At 37.6% G+C, this 20208-nt stretch overlaps 1 long non-coding RNA gene across 1 annotated transcript; it reads right to left on the reverse strand.

The window, feature by feature from the left end:
- Positions 1–14480: 14480 nt before the first annotated feature.
- On the reverse strand, positions 14481–19108 carry LOC122059353. The gene is made up of 2 exons (XR_006134027.1): positions 19004–19108; positions 14481–14956 (listed from the first exon to the last, which is right to left on the reverse strand). It is a non-coding gene; the product is annotated as an uncharacterized LOC122059353 (long non-coding RNA).
- Positions 19109–20208: the final 1100 nt, after the last annotated feature.

Below are 20208 nucleotides of genomic sequence, written 5' to 3' on the forward strand. Positions count from 1 at the left end.
GCAAGATCGATTTGGCTAAATTAAAATTGGTGTTGTTGAAAAAAGGAATTGAGGTCCAGCCTGATGTGAAAACACAGCAAGTATTCTTTTTTGACCGAGATGGTGAGCTTCTTGACTTTTTTTATTATTATCATAATATCTAAGTTGTTTCTTTAAAAAAAAAAAAATTAATGCAAAATTGTTGAGTTTGTCTCGAATTCTTGATCCATTTTGAAATTTGACCCACTTCGACACATTTTGGTGGCGATCCGAATGAGAAGTTTTTTTAAGATCTGTGATGGAAGCAGAGGGGTTGGGCCGATAGACCCAAGCCCGGAGCCCATCACTAATCTTGTATGGGGGTGCGGAGGATATGGTTTGACCGGATCGATTGCGACCGATGGGCCGACCTATGACTTGGAGTATATAATGTATTGTTCTCTTGTTGAGCAAGTCATTGTATTATTAGGGGGTTTTTCGAGCTAGGGTTTCAGGGTGAGTTTTCTCGTCGCTACTTGGGTGTAATCTCTTTTTTGCATAGTGAAACATCTTCTTCTTTGCCCGAGGACATAGCACACTACTTTGGTGTGTGAACCTCGTTAAATCTCTGTGTCGAGTGATTTTTTTGTCTATTTATTTTCGTATTTATTGATGTTTGATCTAACAAAAACTATGATGAATTTCATGGGTTTATTATTAATCACATACAAGTTTCTCAAAATGAAAATTAAAGATTAAATGAAGATCAAATGAACAAGTCCCATTATGGTAATCCATCCGTGGGTTGCTTAGAAGGTCAAGGCGAATTGGGGATTATGTGGATGTCTCAAGTTTAGTTCCCCATCTGTGCATCTCCGATCAAGTGGAGACTGTGGCGGTGGGTTATTGTGCTAGTCTCCCCGTGGATTAGTCGAAGTGCGTGTAAGTTGACCCGAACATCTTGGTTAACAAAAAAAAAAAAAAAAAAAAAAGTCTCATTATGGTTTTAGTGCATCAGTACCAAACAAGTTTGTGGTAACAAAACCAATGTCCATCAGTTGAAATCTCTGTAAGAGAAAATACCACTCATATACATCAAACTACAACAATAAACTTGAACATAACAACATGAAATATACCCTTTTCATTTTCCAGAAACATCTCGTCCCATTTGTTTTATCCCAATTTGAGCTACTCTTTGAAATCTTTTCATTATTTTTTGTAGGTAATACCTGGAGGTTAGGAGCCGGGAGGCTCCACAAAAATATGAGCTGAAACTGTATATTTGGTATCAAAACAAAGTACATGTATGCATAGACGAAAGTATGTCTTTCTATGTAAACAAATTGGTCGTAATCTGCTTTCTTACGGGAAACATGAATTGGTGTACGTTTCTTTAGGTTGTCTTTGGTCTGATTTTTATTTCTACTTTTGAGACTTATTTTTATTTCTGTGATTATTTTTGATATCGTGTTTGAAATTTATACCTTCAAAAATTAGAATCTTAAATAAATAGAAATTAAGAAATAATTAGAGAGTTGTTTCTCTTTCCAAATTGGAAATTCTTTTACCAATTTGGTGCAACTTCTTGTCACCAAAGTGATGAATAAAACAATTTTAATTTTCTTTTAATTACCCCTTGTTGTATTCCCAAAAGTTTTGTAGAATGAAAAACATGGTTTCAAAAATTTTTAAAGCTATTTTATTCGATATTTATGTGAAGTGATAGTATTTACCCTCATTGAAAAAAAAAAAAAAATCCACCCACAAGTGAAGGGAATATGCACCTATTTAAAATGTATTGCTAACACAACATGTGTCAAGGGGATGAAAGAAATTAACAAAATTAATTGTGGAACCTATATCCCCTTAACACATGTTGGGTAAATAGCATACATGAAGTGTACATGGAGATTCCCCTTTCTCTTCACCATTCTCTATCAAACTCTGGAATTTCAATATTTTTTTAAGGGGAAAAATATTGCACCTAGTTGCAAGGGAATTAATGAGGGGGTGCATATGAGCATAAAGACTAAGGTGGGAGCGTAATTTTTCCACTTTCCATTTGGGCACAGGGGATATGCAATTAGGAACCACTCTTTGGCCCATATTTTAAATGGAAAGAAGAATGCTACCTGGACGCATGGCCCTTGCACCTACATGGAGTCAATAAGGATTCCATAAGGACATCAACAGGATAAGGTATTTCATATTTCAGACGAGCAGGATTGTCATTTTACCCGTGTTTGGCTCATGAGCCATCCAACTAGGTATAATTCTTTCCCCCATTTTTTAAATTTTCAAATACATTACTACACTAACCTTCTCCAGTTAGAAATTTCAAATTTAAATATAGGCATTAGAACTGGGAAATTAGTAATCTACTCAACAAACATATTAATTAAAAGAAAAAGCTGCAAAAACTTGAGCTTTTGCACCCGTTACATTATGAAGTAGGCCATGACTCAATTAATTTTACCCAAAAAAAAAACTGAATCACAAGACGTAGAATCCCCAACTTATTATTTATGGTGTACGAAAATATTGAAGTTGGCGAAAATGTTTATGGGCAGTAGCAATTGCTTGTGTGGGAGACTGATCATCCTCTTGTTTCCCAATAATCTCAGTGTAAACTTCAGAATCCAATCTGAGATAGAAGATCCATAAAACAGTTTAATAAGGGACAAGAAGTTGATGAAACAACAGTCATTTTCTCCTTCATAGCCAAGAACAAGCTTTAGTGGATGATGGTTGAAAAATACATCTCAAGAAGAGTGAAAATATATAACAAGAAGAGTGAAAATATATAACAAGTTTTCTTGATGTTGGATTTTATATATTATAAAATATAATAATTACTTTAGTACTAAAGTTTTAAATAATGTCAAAACCCTTTTCCCTCTTTTTGCTTTTTGAAAGTTGTTTGTCCACAAGTAAAAACAAGTTGAAAATGAGCTAAAGTAACTTTTCACAAAGTTAATCCTACATTGCTTCGAGATGAAAGGTGCGAGGGATATATAAAAAGGATAGTTTCTTAAGAATGTAAGCCCTTCGACACGTGTGCTAGCCGAGCCGAGCCAAGTCGGTACAGGTGTGGGTGTCCAGAGATATATCTTTTTACACAAAATTTGAATATGTATATACATGAAAGAACCCATACGTACCTATACATTAGGTTCACACCCATTGATATTAGACATGCACTATGTATACAGACACCTTCTCCTATACAATAAAAGAAGTCAAAACGAGATTGCCCTCTGTTAGGGTTTTAGGATTTTCTCTGTTGGGTGAAAGTGCTCTCTGTCAACACATTTACTTAGTGTTCTGCAGACAAACAACCTCTGTTTTTATTCAAAAAACACTATGTTTTCTATTTTGTATACAGTACGAATATTGAGTATTACCTTCATTCTTCCCTATTGCAAATACTTATTGGAGTTGCAGCTTAAGTGTTTGGAGAGTTGATTTATCTTGGAGGTGAGAACGTGTGGTCAACCCGGTTACATACAAATAGGGGGCGTTCAAATACCTTAAGGAGAGCATTTTGATACAACTCAACTCTATATTTTTTGAGGTTTTCTATTTACATTTGTGCATCTTTATTTTGATCTGTAAGTGATACTCTCATTCTTCGTTTAATAATATTTATTAAGTGTTTATCAAAGTCTTATACCAATTGCCTAAATTATGTTTCTTATGCTTGATGCCCAAGTTAGATTGATTACGTGTCAATGACTCATGAACCTTGTCAGCTTTTTCAATTGACTCCAATTGGTAGAATATTCAAGTTTGGATACTCCATTTGCTCTGTATTAAAGGTTGCAAAGTTTCATCCCATGCCTCTTAATCCCTAAATACCTACTATACAGTGTCAATCGATTGGTTTGGTTTGATTTGTTTTGATTAGGTTGAATTAGTTTTGGGGTGAAATTGGATAAATTCAAAATCATACCAATAAGGGAAGGTATGGACTTATCTTGATTTTTTTCTTATTGGTTGTTATCAGTTTGCTATTGGGTTCAATTCAATATATTTCGGTTAGAACATGATTTTTTTAGTTTCTGGGTTGGTATCGATTTCTTATCAATTTGGTTATAGTTCAGTTTTTGAAGTTTGGAATAATTTTCAATCGGTCCTGTGCGTTATAGTTTTCAGTCGGTTCCATAATACCTCAAGTCAAAGCCGGATCGATAAAGAATTAATTTGGTTCAGCTTGAACTTTTTCAATTGGTTTGACCGATTCAATTTAGTTTTGGTACAGTTTTTTTTTTTTCACACACACATACACCAAAAAAATTTACTTCCTTGCTGGCCCTTCAATCCAAGGCACACTACAAGGCCCTAAATCTCAGCCACATGTTACTTTAATTGGAGCTCAATATATGTGAGTATGTTTGTATGTTAAGTTTCTGCACATTGAGGGTTGATGTTTTATCTAATTCTCACAGATCAAACATCTTCCTTTAGAACTTTTTTGGGTTCAAGTTCAAAGGCCTGTTGATCACTACATAATAAACCCACATAGGGGCAAGCACATACCCCTGGAGAAGTCAACAGGGGTCCCACCAATGCACGGGAGAGGAGTTGATAAAGTGACAACCCTCATGCAGGTACTCCACTGTTGGCGACTTGGCGTGACGTAGTCTTCATACCATGTGGCCCTACATTGTTGCTACTCTGAGAGAACCGACCTAGTCGATTGAGGGTGGCAAGAACTGGACAGATCTATGTTGGGCTTCTTCCCGGCCAGGCAATTCTTAGAAGAGATAGAAGGTAACAGTGGGACAATAGAGTATCAATCACTTTGTTGGTTGACTCATCTTCGCTTTGTTCATCGATCATTATTGTTTGAACCAAATTAGAATCCGATCCACTAGAGAAAAGAAGCAAAGGAATATCCATAAAACAGCTCAACACATTACAAGAAACAGACAAAGCATCATCCACGTCATCCATAGCCTTCTCTCTTTCACTAAGTTTGATTCGTACCCGCGCGTGAGGCCTGAACAAGCTCTTTAGGAAGCACCTTTATGTACTATGAAAAGAGATTCAGCTCTTGCTAGATGCCTAAGGATGAAGGTGAATGACTCATGAGTCGTGCCGGCTGAATTGACTTGATTCGAATTGAATTTGGATCCTCTCCACCTGGCCGTACTCTTAAACTTCATCTCACAACATTCATGGAATGTGGGTGAGTTGTCTCTCTGTATTTCGTTTAAGGAGGTTAAAGTCCTACCAAAGAAGGAAGAAGAGGATAAATAACTAACTATTGTCAAATAAAAATGAAAAATTTTGGTTTCTTCAAAATAATGGGGGAGGTGTTATCCACATTCTTTTGATTTCGACCACCACCGAGAGTGGGTATACCAATTAATTCCCATTATATATATATATATATATATTCTCATCAAAAGGCCCATAGGCAACTGAGGTGACAGCCCAAGAGGATGGGTAGGGTGGGGATGTCAACCGGTTTTAATCCTGTCTAATAGGGCTTTTCCATTTTAGAACATTATACCGTGATTGGCCCGTTTAAGTAATAGGTCCTAATATGCTAGGCATGGTCTCATTTATAAACGGTCGATCAAGTATCGATCTTTAATCCAACTACTGAAAATCGGGCTTTAAATGAGCTAATAACACATTTATCCCTAAATGGGCTATATTGGACTCTAAACAGGCTATAATCAGTCTTTAAGTGGTCTTTAAACGTGTCAAGCTTAGTAAACACGTTCTAAATGAGCTATAAACAGGCTATAAATGGACCTTAAACATATCGAATAAAGTCGGACTATCAATCGCCATCGAGTAGCACCCTTGAACTGAAAACTATATATTCATAAATGTGTTGTGCTTCATGTTGCAGCTCAACATGGTTATTAATTGGGCAATGTAGGCTTTAAATAGTCAAGTTCGATTGGGCCTATCGGTCCAGGCCTGTAATTAACACCCGTATGGCCTAGAAGTTCCAAAAGGGAGGGCGGCAATGGGGGTCAGAATCCAAGTGATCTTTCCCTTGGATTTAGGCTAGCACCATATTGTACTGATTGCCACCACCACAACAAGAAGAGATGCTTCCCCTCGTTGCATTGACCTTTTCCTTGGACTTAGTCATTACCCTTCTTTTTGGTCAGTAACCATGTCACATTTTAGCATCCAAACTTCATTTCTATTTGCATCAATTAAGGTCTCCAATTCTGAAAAACTCTGGAATTCAACATAATTTTTTTGGATGGATGAAAATATATTCAATGAAGTCCAAAAATAATAAAAACATGGAAAGAACTTTATGACAAAATCATCGGCCTATCTCTACAATCGAATCAAGCTAGAAGAAAAATCTGAAGAGACTAAATCAAATCCTCATATAAACTTTACGATCTATGATATTCGAATAAATTGACCTTGTCGAAAATGATTTTGGGGTGTTGTATCATCAATCTCTTCATTAGCAGACTCATCGATGGAGTTGAGTGGTGCACCGTAGACCCTCATTAATTCTCCATTCCAATGGCTTTGTGCATGGCCATGCATTATACGCGGTCATGCATAAAACCCTTCCCCATGGTTTCTCATAATATCCATTCCAGCTCATAAAGTACACACACACTTTGGAGGAAATGCTCCCCTTTTTATGATAATCTATTTTGAGGAAAAAAAAAAACCATTAATATAATACATTCATTGTTAGATCAAACACCAAGAAATACGAACATAAATAGACAAAAGATCCGCATGACACAGAGATTTAACAAGGTTCACATACCAGTGTGGTGTGTTACGTCCTCAGGCGAAGAAAAAGATGTTTCACCAAGCAGAAAAGAGATTACACTCAAGTAGCGGCGAGAAAACTCGCCCTAAAACCCTAATTCAAAAAATCCCCAAAATACAATGACTTTATCAACAAGACAACAGTACATTATATACTCTAAGTCGCGGGTCGACCCATTAGGATAGGGTCGATCCAATCGAACCAACCTCCATCAGAGACGTCCACAGCTTCCTTGGCCTTGCTTCATTTTATCGTCGCTTAATTTGCAATTTCAGCAGTATGGTTGCTCCAATAAGTGGTTTTTTGAAAAAGGGGAAGTTTCAATGGAATGACGAGTACGAACAATGTTTTGCCAATATTAAAATGAAGTTGATGACGGCCCAATGCTTGCACTACCCAATTTTGAGAAGGTGTTCGAGATTGAATACAACGCATGTGGCATAGGCATTGGCGGTGTCCTGTCCCAAGAAGGGTGACCAGCGGTTGGCAGTGTCCTCTCCCAAGAAGGGCAACCAGTGGTCTACTTCAGTGAGAAGCTCAACGAGGCGAGACAAAATTGGAGCACCTATGAGCAAGAATTATATGCAATGATTCAATCTTTCAAGACATGGGAACAATATTTGCTGCCAAAGGAATTCAGTCTACACTGACCATGAAAGTTTGAAATAATTTCAAACTCAGAAGCACCTGCACAGGATGCAGGCCCAATGAGCGTCATACTTAGCAAAGTTTACCTACACTATCAAACACAAATTCGGTGCTTCAAATCGAATGGCCGATGCTATGAGTTGTCAAGCAACCTTGCTAGTCACCATGCACATGGAAGTTAAAGGTTTTGATTGCCTCAAGGAGTTGCACAAAGATGATGAAGACTTCCGTAACATATGGGAAAGTGTGTCTCAAGGCAGCCCATGACATAATTTCATATCCTTTTGGGGCCAAGATTTGAGAGTTGAGCTGACGTTTTCTCCTTCTATTGGATTTAGACTGAGAGTTGATTGGTTGGGGGATTATGGCTTTGTTGTTCAAGGACTTTCTGATTGTTGGGTCGAGGACTAAGGGAAGTACCTGGGCTTCCTGGGTATTACACAAGCAGACAAGCTGGTTTGGGTGGTGGGCTTTGAGAGGGTTGGGAGAGGCAAGAAATCTTAATGGTTGAGGGCTTTAGGCTACGGATGATGGGATGTGTGATGGGCTTGGATGAAAAATATGGAAATTTGATAGGATGGGGAGAAGAGACATGATAGTTGACATGGCTTCAGACCCTTGTAATAATTGGGATAGGCAGTGAGTTCCAGGCATGCTACTAAGGAAAAAAATTAGGTTGTTGTCTAGGTGGCAACCAGTGAAATGGAATAATTCATCTTCACCCTAGGGTTTCTTTTCATTGTTTTAAGTTTTAATATTTAAAACAATGTCCTTCTAGATTTCATTTCATTGGCGGCCAAACGGGGTTGCCTGGGCAGCAGCCAAATTTTATCCTTGCTGAGAAGAGGTAGATAGGACACAAATGATTGGGGTGAGAATTAATGTACGAGGATGAGGGAATGGCAGGGCTGAGGTGCATAGGATTACAGGAGGGTGTTAGGATTTCAGTACCAGGCTAGTACCACTTAATGGTTGTGAGGGGGGATTGAAGTTTTCGTATGTTTCTTTGGAAAATTTTGGCTAGAGCTGTTTGTGTTAAGATCATTGTTGGAAAACCAGGTTTTGTGACCTGACTCATCATCTTCAAAACCTGGTGACAAAAAAGAGTCATGTCAAAATTTCCCCTCTCATTTCTATACTAGTCTTCCTCAAGCAATCCAAATAAATAAATTAAATGGGACAAGATAGAATAGAAGAGTTTGTTTTTCAAAAAAAAAAAAATTATGAAACCCATCATTCATTGTCTCTTGGATGACAATGATAAGATCCGACTTGGAGATGTCAATCATGTTTTTTTAATTAAAATTTAGATGTATACACCCAATAATCTTTTTTTTTTTTTTTTTTTTTTTAGAAGTATATACCCTCAATAGTCGCTAGAATCAATATAGAAGACCTCAGACATTGAATATTTAACATCATTAGAATATAATTTAGTTAAATTAATTATCCTTACTATTATTTTTGTAATAAGGAAATGGAACGGTTTAGCATGTGCTTATGGCTTGTGATTTCCGATCCAGGCTGTTGGGCCATTAGGCATAAGATCAGAATCCTTCAAGGCCCCCTCTGTTTTAGATATTTTCAAGTCATTTTGTCTTAGATCCCAGGTTATAAAAGTCTGATCATAAACATTGTCTAAACTCTGTAGGAAGCTTTGAGGCAAGAACAGATTATGAAACACAAAACCCAACCTAAATGGTGAAAATAATTCTACATAAGGAAAGCACATCTATGCATAGGCAACAACATTTGAGCAAGCTCAGAGGTTGGTGTGGGGAGAAAAAGAATTCATATCCTACACAATCAAAATCTGTGACAAAAATACATAAGAATCTCAAGCAATCCATGAATACTCAATTTAAATAACTATCTAATATAGATTCAGAGACTTAGTGATTTGAGGGACGACACCATCCAACTTTTCAGCAACGAATCATATTCATATAGTCCTCCTTGAACACAGAAATACTGCTGCTTCTTCGTTGGAGAGTAGAGAATAACGGAGGACTTCATTGTAGGATTCCCATCCTCGACCCTAGATACATTTAGCAGGAATGTATCGTGGCTGTGTTTACCCATTACTGTGAAAAAATCTCCCCAACGGACTAATTCTGACATATCGTAAGTAGTTAAAGTAAATGAGAACCCCATGGTCTTGCTATCCTCAAGTAACCATATATCCATAGGCCATGGATTTGTGCAGGCATAATTATCAATTAAGGCAAGAGATCCATCCATTGGAACTAAATATCTTCTTCTTATAGACTCTCTTCTAATAGGAAGAGGACAGCAATCGATAGTCCAAAACTTCTCACTGTCAATGTCTAACGCAAGAACATATTGATTATAGTAGTCATCATCAATGACTATGAGCCGATAAAGGGTTCCATCCAAAAGCACCGGATCTGTTAATAGTTGATTATATGATAATGTTGGGAAGTCTAACTTTCTCCATGAACTTTCACCCACTGTAAGTATCTCACTATATCTTATAATCTTGCTCCAATCGTAACCGAATAACTCATAAACTACGATCACTTTATATTTCTTGCTTAAGCTGCCGATACCAAAACCAAAACTATTTTGGATATTTGTGCTTGAGTTTTTTGGGGGTATAAAAAGATGTGATTTGGGCAACTTCATAGTCTCTCTTGTAGTGGGATTATGGAGGCAGATGCGAACCAAACCCAAACCAATCCGTGGCGCAATCTGTGTTAGCAATTCGGACGAATAATTCAGCCGAATCGAATTTTTCCGAATTAAATCAAAAATTCGGATTGAATCCGAATTAAAAATAAAATTCGGTAAAAAACGTGAATTTTACTAATTTGAATTTAAAACGCAAATAATTCGGGCTGAACCGAATTAAACCGAATTATTCGGTCCACTTAAACAATATTTAAAAAAAAAAAACAAAAAAACAAAAAACAAAACATCATATTCGTTTTTTTGACCGAATCCTTAAATTAATCAATCGAATTATTCCGAATAATTCCGAATTTGCTAACTAACTATGGGCGCAATACAGAGAAAGCCGTTTCAAGAACCCACAATATCAATAACGTGCCCTTTCAGCGGTTCAAAATCCCCAATTGGGATGTGTGTGGCTTTCCTCCAGTCACCACCTTCCCCTTCCCCAGCACTCACCATGAGTTGGCTGCTCATCTTATAGTCTATTGGTGGACATAGTGACATTGTAAGAACAAGAGTGGGTGGTCGATGATGCATCATGGATTTAGTGAAGTGGAGGTCGATGAAATAAGAATCATATAGAAAGGTTGACCAGAATTTGCATACACTCATGCATCGGAGAACAGATTCAATGGGAAGTCTACTCAAAATCTCATAAATAATGTCCCGAGGGAGATTCATAATCATACCTGCTGCATCAGAATCAGAATTTCTTGCTGTATTATTATGGCTCCTCCTCCTCCTCACTTGCTTTGGGGTCATCTCCTCCATATTCGATCAACTTCCTTTCGTTTCTTCTCGTCCTTGTGACCCTAATTTCTTATATCAAAGCCTTTTAACACATATTTAGATATCTCAGATAGAATGCACAATCCGATTCTGATTTGGACTTCCTGAAAAATGGATAACAGCATCCAGAATCCAGACCGCCCAGCGCGTATCTGACGGCTGACAACACCTTGGCCGTTGGATGCGCACCGGGGGCATGGGAGAAAAAAAAAACAGATAATTCCAAAGCACTCTTGGTATCTATTTTGGCTGTATGCTTTCTCTCTCTACTATTAGGTTTAGGGTTCATTGCCGCTTGAATTGCCTGTCTGTTTAGAAGGGATTAGGGGGATAACCTAACATGTGGGCCTCAATCAAGGTTTGAAATCTTGTTTTGTTTCGGTGTTTTTTAGTGGGTTGAGAAACTGAAGTTTCGTTTTTTTTCTAAGAAATTTCAGCCAAAATAGTGTTTTTTTTTTTTTTTTTTCGTGGTCAAACAATCATATTTTGACCTGAAACTTGGTGGGTAACTTATTAATTTTAAGATTAATAAACATGATTAAAATATAAAAATATAAAAATATAAAAATATAAAAATATAAAAATATTAGGACATGACATTATTTTATAGCTACACCTTTTTTCGGCAGCAACCGTCAAATTGTTCTGAAATTTTTACCTGATTTTGGAGAAAGAATTTAACTTTCCTAAGCTTTCAAGAAAATTATGAGTCCCAATAAGTCTCATATTTCCTTCAAAATTTCTACCTAAATAGGTAAGACTTTGTAAGTTACTGTGGGTGAAATAAATAGCTTGTCCCATTATAAGAAAAATGGCTTCACTGATTTCATAAGAATGTTCTTCAAGCTTGATATCATGATAATAAAAGCAAAATGAGTTTGCAAAAAGCTCCACAAAAGGGAAAGCATCTTATTCTCATGGGATGCTGCTGCAGATGGAAAAACAGTCCTGTTTAACTTGAATATTGTGTATTACAGCTGAACTTTGTGTTCACATACTTCTTAATATGCAGAATCATTATGGTTCCAATATTAATGAAATGTCTACCTTCTGAGTAGTAGAATGTGAAACTTTCCCTGAAGTCAATGTATTGGTTCATCCATCATTGGAAGCTTACCAATTAATACAAAGAGAATGGCAACATGATTCAACAGAGCCACATTTGAACTTTTATAGGTTTACAGGTGAAAGCCATTGTATACACACCACTACTGTCTCCATAATGTACAATTAACTTGCATCGAACAGTTTGGAACACCTGCATAGAAGAGGAAAAAACTCTTATAAAGGGACAGGTGACTTCACAAGAAACTGAAGTAATTGCATTTTCTTTTACATAAAGACAAGTAAAGAGTTTGATTAGGGGCAACAGTTGGGGAAAACTCAAGGTCAGCTCGAAGTCGAGTTGACCCAGAAGATAGTCTTTTGGTTTCTTTGAAGCCAGGAAACATCCATCACCAACAGATACTAGGTCACAGTAGGCTGAGTTGAATAATAGCTGAAGGAATGGCTGGATGGAAAAAAACTGGGAGTAGAAAAGTAATTATATGCAGTTACATAACAATATGGCCAGCTTCTCAATGTCCATACACCAGAACCTATGGAAAACATGTATGCCAGGGAAGGACTCAACACCTGATGTCTCCAAGGACATGATTTAGGCAGAAAGCCGACCCAATTTGGCAAAGCCAAATCTGGTTGTCAAATTCTGAATTTACCTAAACATGCATGTGTTACATGACCCACCAAATGATGTGTCCAGCCAAGGAGACCTATTAGGCTGAAATCTGATTCAATTTGGATTTGCAAGTCAACAGAGAGAAGACCTATGGGTAATGATTACTAGGTTCATTGTTCTGCCTAGGGTTGTTCTCCAAAGTAGTTCTTGAGGGCTCATTCAACCTAGGAAAAGCAAGGTTATGAATCAAATCTACATAGGCATTCTCAATTGAAATAAGTCTTACAATACAGATAGTCAACCTATTACGTTGATCATTGAAGTTACTGTGTAGAACATTCTCCAAAGGAGGAATTTGAAGAGTGGTAGCACCAAACCTGCCAGACATCTCCACATTTGCCATACCACACACCCACAGTCCTTTTGCTAATGACTCTTCTACAACCACTATTTGCCCAATACAGAAATTGCCTGTTTTGCTGTTCCGTATTTCCAAGTTGGACTAGCATACATTCACTTCCTTTCACGCCTTCCATAAGATATCTTTCAACCCAATTGATATGTCCTTGTAAAACTGCATAAATTTGAGATAGTTATTTGTTAAGTTTGTCTCGAATTCTTGACTCGTTTTGAAGATTGACCCGATCCAACATATTTTGGTGGTGACCTGAATGGGAAATTTTCTGAGATCTATGATGGAAGCAGAGGGCTTGGGCCGGAGCCCATCACTGATCTCGTATGGGGGTGCGGGGGCGTCGACCGGATCGACCGTGACCCGATGGGTCAAACCGCGATTTAGAGTATATATATAATGTACTGTTGCTTGTTGAGAAAGTCATTGTATTCCAGGGTTTTCACGCAGCTAGGGTTTCAGGGCGAGTTTTTCCTCGCCGCTGCTAGGGTGTAATTTTTCCTCTGTATAATGAATCATCTTCTTCTTCGCCCGAGGACGTAGCACACCACCCTGGTGTGTGAACCTCGTTAAATCTCTGTCGTACGGATTTGTTGCCTCTTTATTATTCGTGTTTCTTGGTGTTTGATCTAACATTATTAGAACTAGAACTTAATATGTCTAGTGAGTAACTAATAAAAAAAAATCCCCAATAAAGGAATGATGTCATAAAACTGAGTAGCTTTAGCTGATGATGAGGTAAAATACGGTGTCATAATAGAAAACTACGTAGTGCTAAGTACGGTGTGCAAAGGCCCACACATGAAGTCATAAGGCGTAACATTTGGCCAGGCTTGATTGGGTCTATTCAAATTTTAACAACAGCTCGGCCCAGGCCCGGTCAATGTGCACTCCTACAGCACTGCCAGCTTTCGAACAGAGCTTGAAGCTTTCTTCCCCCTCCACCACACCTCTTGGGCAGTACAATTCAAAGGAAAACGATAATGGAAAATAAGGCGCATATTTAACAGGGTTAATTTTGAAGCATATCAACTAGTGTTTTCTCCCAGCATGTGATTATGGTGATATACATTGTGAAACTCCAGTGTATCTCCAGAAGATTTGCGAAGTTCAACCATAAATAAGGAAGGGGCAACCTCAAAAACCTGAGAACAGAATAAGGGAAATGAAAGTTTTAAATCCATGAGCTAGGTTCCCAAGGGTTACGCAGCTGCACCATTTATTTCCAGTCAGGGAATCATTCCAGGCAGACAATGATCAAATGGAGAGAGAAGTGCCTCTGTTGCAATGGACAACTGGCCTTTCCATCCAGTTTTCGAGCCCTTAAGCTTCATATGAAACTAAAACAGAGAGTTCCACCATGAGAATCAGAATAGTAAAGGGAACCCGTAGAACTGGTAAAAAAATTTCAAATCAACATCCACACTATCTCCACTCATCGCCATAGCAGACCCCCCTTGACCGCCTTGATTCACCTAGGCACCATGACAATTGACAACTATGATGTTCATGAATCAGTGAGAGAGAGAAAGAGAGGACTTATTGTATACCTTGTAGTTTTTCTACTTCACTCCAAACACCAAGGGTGTGGCAGCTTCTTCAATTTTTGAGATAATCTCATTGGGAGGGCATTTAGATGTAAATCTCGTTTGCCTTTTAACAAGTCCCTGATCACCATGAAAATGTTAGCTGCTTCAAGGCAGCATCTAAGAAAAGATCACAAACCATTTGAGACCCAACAGATTGATGTACTCCAATTACATTAAATAGTGTTGCATTAAACCTGACAACCATATGAGGTAGCCATGACAATTTTGTTGGACTCAGTCACTATCAGCTTCTTAAAGTAAAACGTTCCCATGGCCATCCCTTCCTTGATCCCCGCATCAGCCAACATATCACTTCCTGACAATCAATCCATTCCATTATGCATGTCCACCCAGTTCTTTCGCTTCCTGCAAGCCCTAATACAATCCTTGTAGTTCTGATTCTTGAGGACTCCCTACAAAACCATGGTTCATATAGGTCACCACAAATTGAGAGCCAAGCAATAATATAGAAGCACATCCTGTAATTTCCCACTCTTGACATGTCATAAACTGACTTTGAGCAAACATGACATGTGAATATATTTAAAAATTCGGATCGAAATTTGATAACGACTTGAAATTCATCAAAAATAAATTCCCCCCCCCCCATACTTTTGAATATATTTTCAGGGTAAAATGAGAACCAAAAAGTAGACCAAACCAAATAATCAAACCAATAGTAAACTGATAAAAAACCAAAACCAAACCAAAACCCAACTAAAACTGATGTATTTTTGTTGATTCATGTTTGATTTGATTCATTCTCACATAGAAACCAATGAAATCGAACGAAAACCGGTCCAAAATTGACATCGCTTAGAAAAGCAATGTGTCATCGATCATGGGCAACTAATGTTTGTCAGTACAGCTTGCTATATTTTGGGCATGTTTGATAACGTTTCTGCTGTTTCTGTTTCAAGAAACGGTAGAAACATAAATTTCCGTTTCTAGAAACAGAAACAGAATTGAAGGTGTTTGATAAGTCACGTTTTTAGAAGTCGATGGTAACCAGTGAAAAAATTGCCACAAGTCATTTCCAGAAACGGCGAAATAAGTTGAACTTGTTTCGCCTGGGTCGTTTCTTGAACCATAAATAAGTAAAAATTTCTATTTCTATTTCTAAAAATAAGTGAAACGAAACAGTTTTATCAAATATTTTTTGCACCGTTTCTGCTATTTTTGGAAACAGAAACGGTAGAAACGCGTTTCTTGAAACGTTATCAAACGGGCTTTTATTTGATGAACCTTTTTCAATCATATGCATGACTCTTAGGCGGGAATGGATTTTGTAAATGCCTTTATAGGCAGGAACGGAGAAATTTCCAATCCGCCGATAAGAGTATAGACGAGAAAAAAATGGGAGAGAATAGAAAGAGTGGGGGAGAGTTGAGTGCATAGGAGCAGGGAAAGAGAGAGGGCCTGGGAGGCAGAAAAGGTTTGTAGAAACAGGTAGAGTGAGTGGGAGCAGAGAAGGAGTGAGGCAAAGAGACGAAGGTAGGGAGAGAAGGAATAGTGGGAGATAGAAAGTGAGTGTATGGTATCTCCCTTCAGTCATCCTCCATTATCTTTCTCCCTCCCTCTCCCTTCCCATCTCGTCAAAATCTAACACCTTCTTCTGAGCTCATCAATTTTCTTCCCAACCACAAACCCCTGTTATCTAAATCCATACACCGACTCGTCGACTCTCGTCAACCAGCTCCTCCATCTCTCTCTCTTCTTCATTCTCATCTCGTCAACCCTAACGCCTCATTTCCAGATCTCATCTCATTTTTATCTTTTTGTGTGAAATGGGTTTCACCTGATGTTTGGGTTCATTCGCAGCCAGAAAGGGAAGAAGATCCAGAACTACAACAGGACTGGATACTTCTAGTACTATTCTTGTGTTACAATGGCTATATTGTTACAGGTTATTATATCACGGGAGGTGCGGGTTCTCGCAAATGGGAGGTGCTTATGTTCTTTGGAAAGATGATGGATGAGGTCTGTTTTTTAGATCTGCCAGGTGGCTTGCTAATGTTCTCACCCTACTTCAGGTATGCAGATTGTTTGTCTTGTTTGACATGTTCGTTCTCTCCCTGAATGATACATCTACTATGACTTTATTTCAAATTGAAAATTTGTTGTGATTTTGTAGGGACAGGTTTAAGGACGCATGTCAAGGACCTGGTTCATTTGTTGCAGGAACAGGTTTAATTAATTCCCTTTAAACGACCACTTTTTTTTCCTTTCTCTTGCTCTCTCAGAGGATCATGTGTTCCATGACATCAAAGTGTCTTGGGCTCATTGCTTTGATGACTTCTTCCCCCTTAGAGTTGAATATCTAACTTTTCTCTATCTGCTTCTCCTACTTGTTATGCAGAAAGCTGCCATCAAGAAGATAAATGTGCAAGCATTGAGAGAGTTCCTTGTGTAGTTGAAGGTTCTCACGCATGTTCATCACTTGACTCTGGTATTGTTTTTTCCTAAAGGAAGTCTAGTTCTTTGGTTAGACATGATCATGTATTTGAATACTATTTCAGTCGAAGATTCATCTATTATATTATCTTCAAAATTTTATGCTTTCGTCATTGAGGAAATTTTCCTTACATACTTGATTATTCATTTTTACACCCGGCAGGTTTTGTCGTCAAATATCAAGTCCTTGTGTCTAGTTGATAATCTCCATGTTCAACAACAATAGTAGCTAAGGAGTTCCGGAAGCTTGTCACCATGGTTGACAAGAGAATAGAAAAGTGTATATTCATATGTGACTACCCAACTAGATGAATCAAATTCCTTGGCTAATCAATTGCAATTGCTTCTTACTTTCTTAGTGAATTATGAATTTAATTTAGTGACCAGCCTGTCTTACTGGGTCAGTTTAGTATCCTTGGTTTAATCAAATCTTAAGGGCAACTGGTAACCTTGTAATGCTCCTGGTTTAGCTCATTAGCTTAGATTTAAAGGAAAAGCAATCAATACTAATTTTTTATCAACAACAATCACTATTTTGTGGTATTGTTGTTTCTTTAATATGCATTAGAGTGCATGCTTCCCATGGCCATCAGCTGTTTTTGGTTGCATCTATAGGTTTGTATCCTGTGCTTGGTCACAGTTTCTCTAATAGTAAATTGAAACAATAGAAGTAACTGGGAGAATTATTTAGTTTTTATTGATTATTATCTGTGACTGTATTCGTTAAAATCTAATGCAGGTGCCTTTGATAGGATACTGCATTGAGGGTTCTCACAAGATCTCACTAGATATGAGAAGTAACGGTTCAGAATTCAGATACTTGGACAATAAACCATGATCAGAATATACTAAAGGATGAAGGGATTTCTCTAAGAAGTGTGTTTTCTGATACAGACCAGGGGCTATGATATTTAAATGACTCTTCCATGCAAAAATTTAAATTTTATGCATTGAGCTACATACTATCAGGACTACTTCTGCATTATATATTGACAATTAATGTCCATGTAAGTCTTATTTTTTTGTCCGGAAGGACTTTTTATTATAAAATGTTTCAATGGCCTCTTGTTAAAATGTTTATGAGGTGGTTGGTTGGATGCTTTAGAGCTCTATTCTTGATGGACTAGATAAAATACAGGAACTTATCCACTGCTTGATTTGCTTGGGTCAATTATCGGAATAGTTGCTTGCTTTGAATCCAGATGATCCTTGAACAGGTTCTGTTTGTAGAGTGCAGGCCAAAGGTTAAACAAGGTTTCATGATCTTTAGGCTAACCAGTCACTATATTGAAGTTCTTAAAGCAGATTCATGAATATGATTAAACAAGGTTTTTGCAGAGTGCAGGCCATAGGTTAAATAGAACTTCCAAGTAGAAACCAAGATAAATTTTAGAATGATCAATTGAAACAGCTAAATGATCTTTAGAGAACAAGACTGATAAACTGAATTACTTATCCTGACTTAGGAGTGTTCTTCATGGATGAAATGTAGATGTAATTAGCAGCAATGAAGGTAATAATCAACCTAGCATTGCCTAGATATCTTATTTGTGACAGATGTCATTCAGGTAGTAGTGGCTGCTAGTGTAGCAGGTAATTGCTACTAATATTTCGGGGATTTCTCAGCCATTCTTGTTTAGAGTTCTGATATGTTAAGGTACTACCATGTGTTTGGTATTTTACAGTTTCTTACATCTGGGATATGTATCACACACATCAGTTTCCACTTGAGCCGAGTACTACAAGTTTGAAATAGGCAATTGGAGTGCCCCAAAATGAAATGCCAATTTTTTTTTTTTTATTTTTTTGGGGGGTGGGGTTTAAAGTTGGTCACTTTTACCTTCCCTTGTACGAGGGGGCGCAGTATGGCAGTTTCTTACTTGTCCCTTGAAACCAATAGCAAATTACTGGAATTGATTGTTGATTGCATTTCCCTTTCCCTTTCCCTTAGATATATTTACACTACTATAGTGAAGATTTAAAACAAGTTAAGGTTATGCACTTACATGAATTACTGATCCATTTTTCAGGTTTGGAAATGATAATTTCTGTCGCCCAGGAAATGCACCAATTCTAGAGAATCATGGGTTTAAGACTGCCCGACCCTTTGTGGAAATCTGAGATGGTCAAAATTCTGTAAATTATTGAATAAGATTTTCATAAATATATAGTGCAAAAACAACCAGTTTGTAAAAAAAAAAAGGTATGTTCAGATGGAGCGAAGAAATGAATAAATAGTATGATCATGTCAAGTCAAGGTTTCTAAGTCGAGTGCAATAGTTTTTTGGTTTCTGTTGTTTAGATATGGATGTGAACTAGTCGAGATCTGTCGCAAGAAGGCCTAAAGCTTAATGGAAGTTCTCCACTTTCCCCCCACCCCTCCCTCCCTCCCTCCCTCCCTCCCGCTTCCTTTTCCATTTTTGGAAGAAAGATTTTGGGCCTTTTTCTTTTCTTTTGGTTAAGATGGGTACACTATATAGATGGGGAAAGGAAAGATAACAATCAGGACACTTGAATGAGTGTACATAAAAGATGCATTAAAGGGTTACCATGCTCAACCCTTTTCCAAAAAGACAAATTAATAGAGCTTAAAACATTACACTTTATTAGGAGGGAATAGAGTTCAATACAACTTTAATTAAAACTGATCAACCAGCCTGAGAAAATAGAGGGATTTCCACTTCCCTAATTTAGATTTGACTCGGTTCACAAATTGACACCAATTAATGGACTCATTTCCATGGAAGAAAATATGGTATCTAGATAAATTGCTACAAGAATAGACTTGAACCTCAAATAGTTGACACCTATGCTTTGCGCAGCTAGAGATGTAGGGAGCCATTCAGGTTTGACATGCCATGAACAGTAATTGGCAGCACTTTTCTAACATGCCATTCAGTTTTATCCACAAAATACATCATTCGATCAAAGTGATGGGGTTACAATGTAACAAGCTTCATGGATGTACTTCTACAGTTGTGTACCACCACCGTAATTGTGAATGTACTTCAAATAGTATTACATTTTCATGTTTCTGGTACTCCACCCAGAATTGCCTAACTTGTTCAGCAGCAATCTCAATTTCAGGAATCTCTGATAGAAGTTCATTGACTACTTCTGTTGGAGTCAACAAGCTTGGGATCCCAGATCTATCCAATCCAAGTTGTGCATGATGCAAATGGAACCGTAACACATAGAGGTGATGTTAAAA

The sequence above is a fragment of the Macadamia integrifolia genome, chromosome 13, assembly GCF_013358625.1.
Source record: "Macadamia integrifolia cultivar HAES 741 chromosome 13, SCU_Mint_v3, whole genome shotgun sequence".
Taxonomy (NCBI): Eukaryota; Viridiplantae; Streptophyta; class Magnoliopsida; order Proteales; family Proteaceae; genus Macadamia; species Macadamia integrifolia.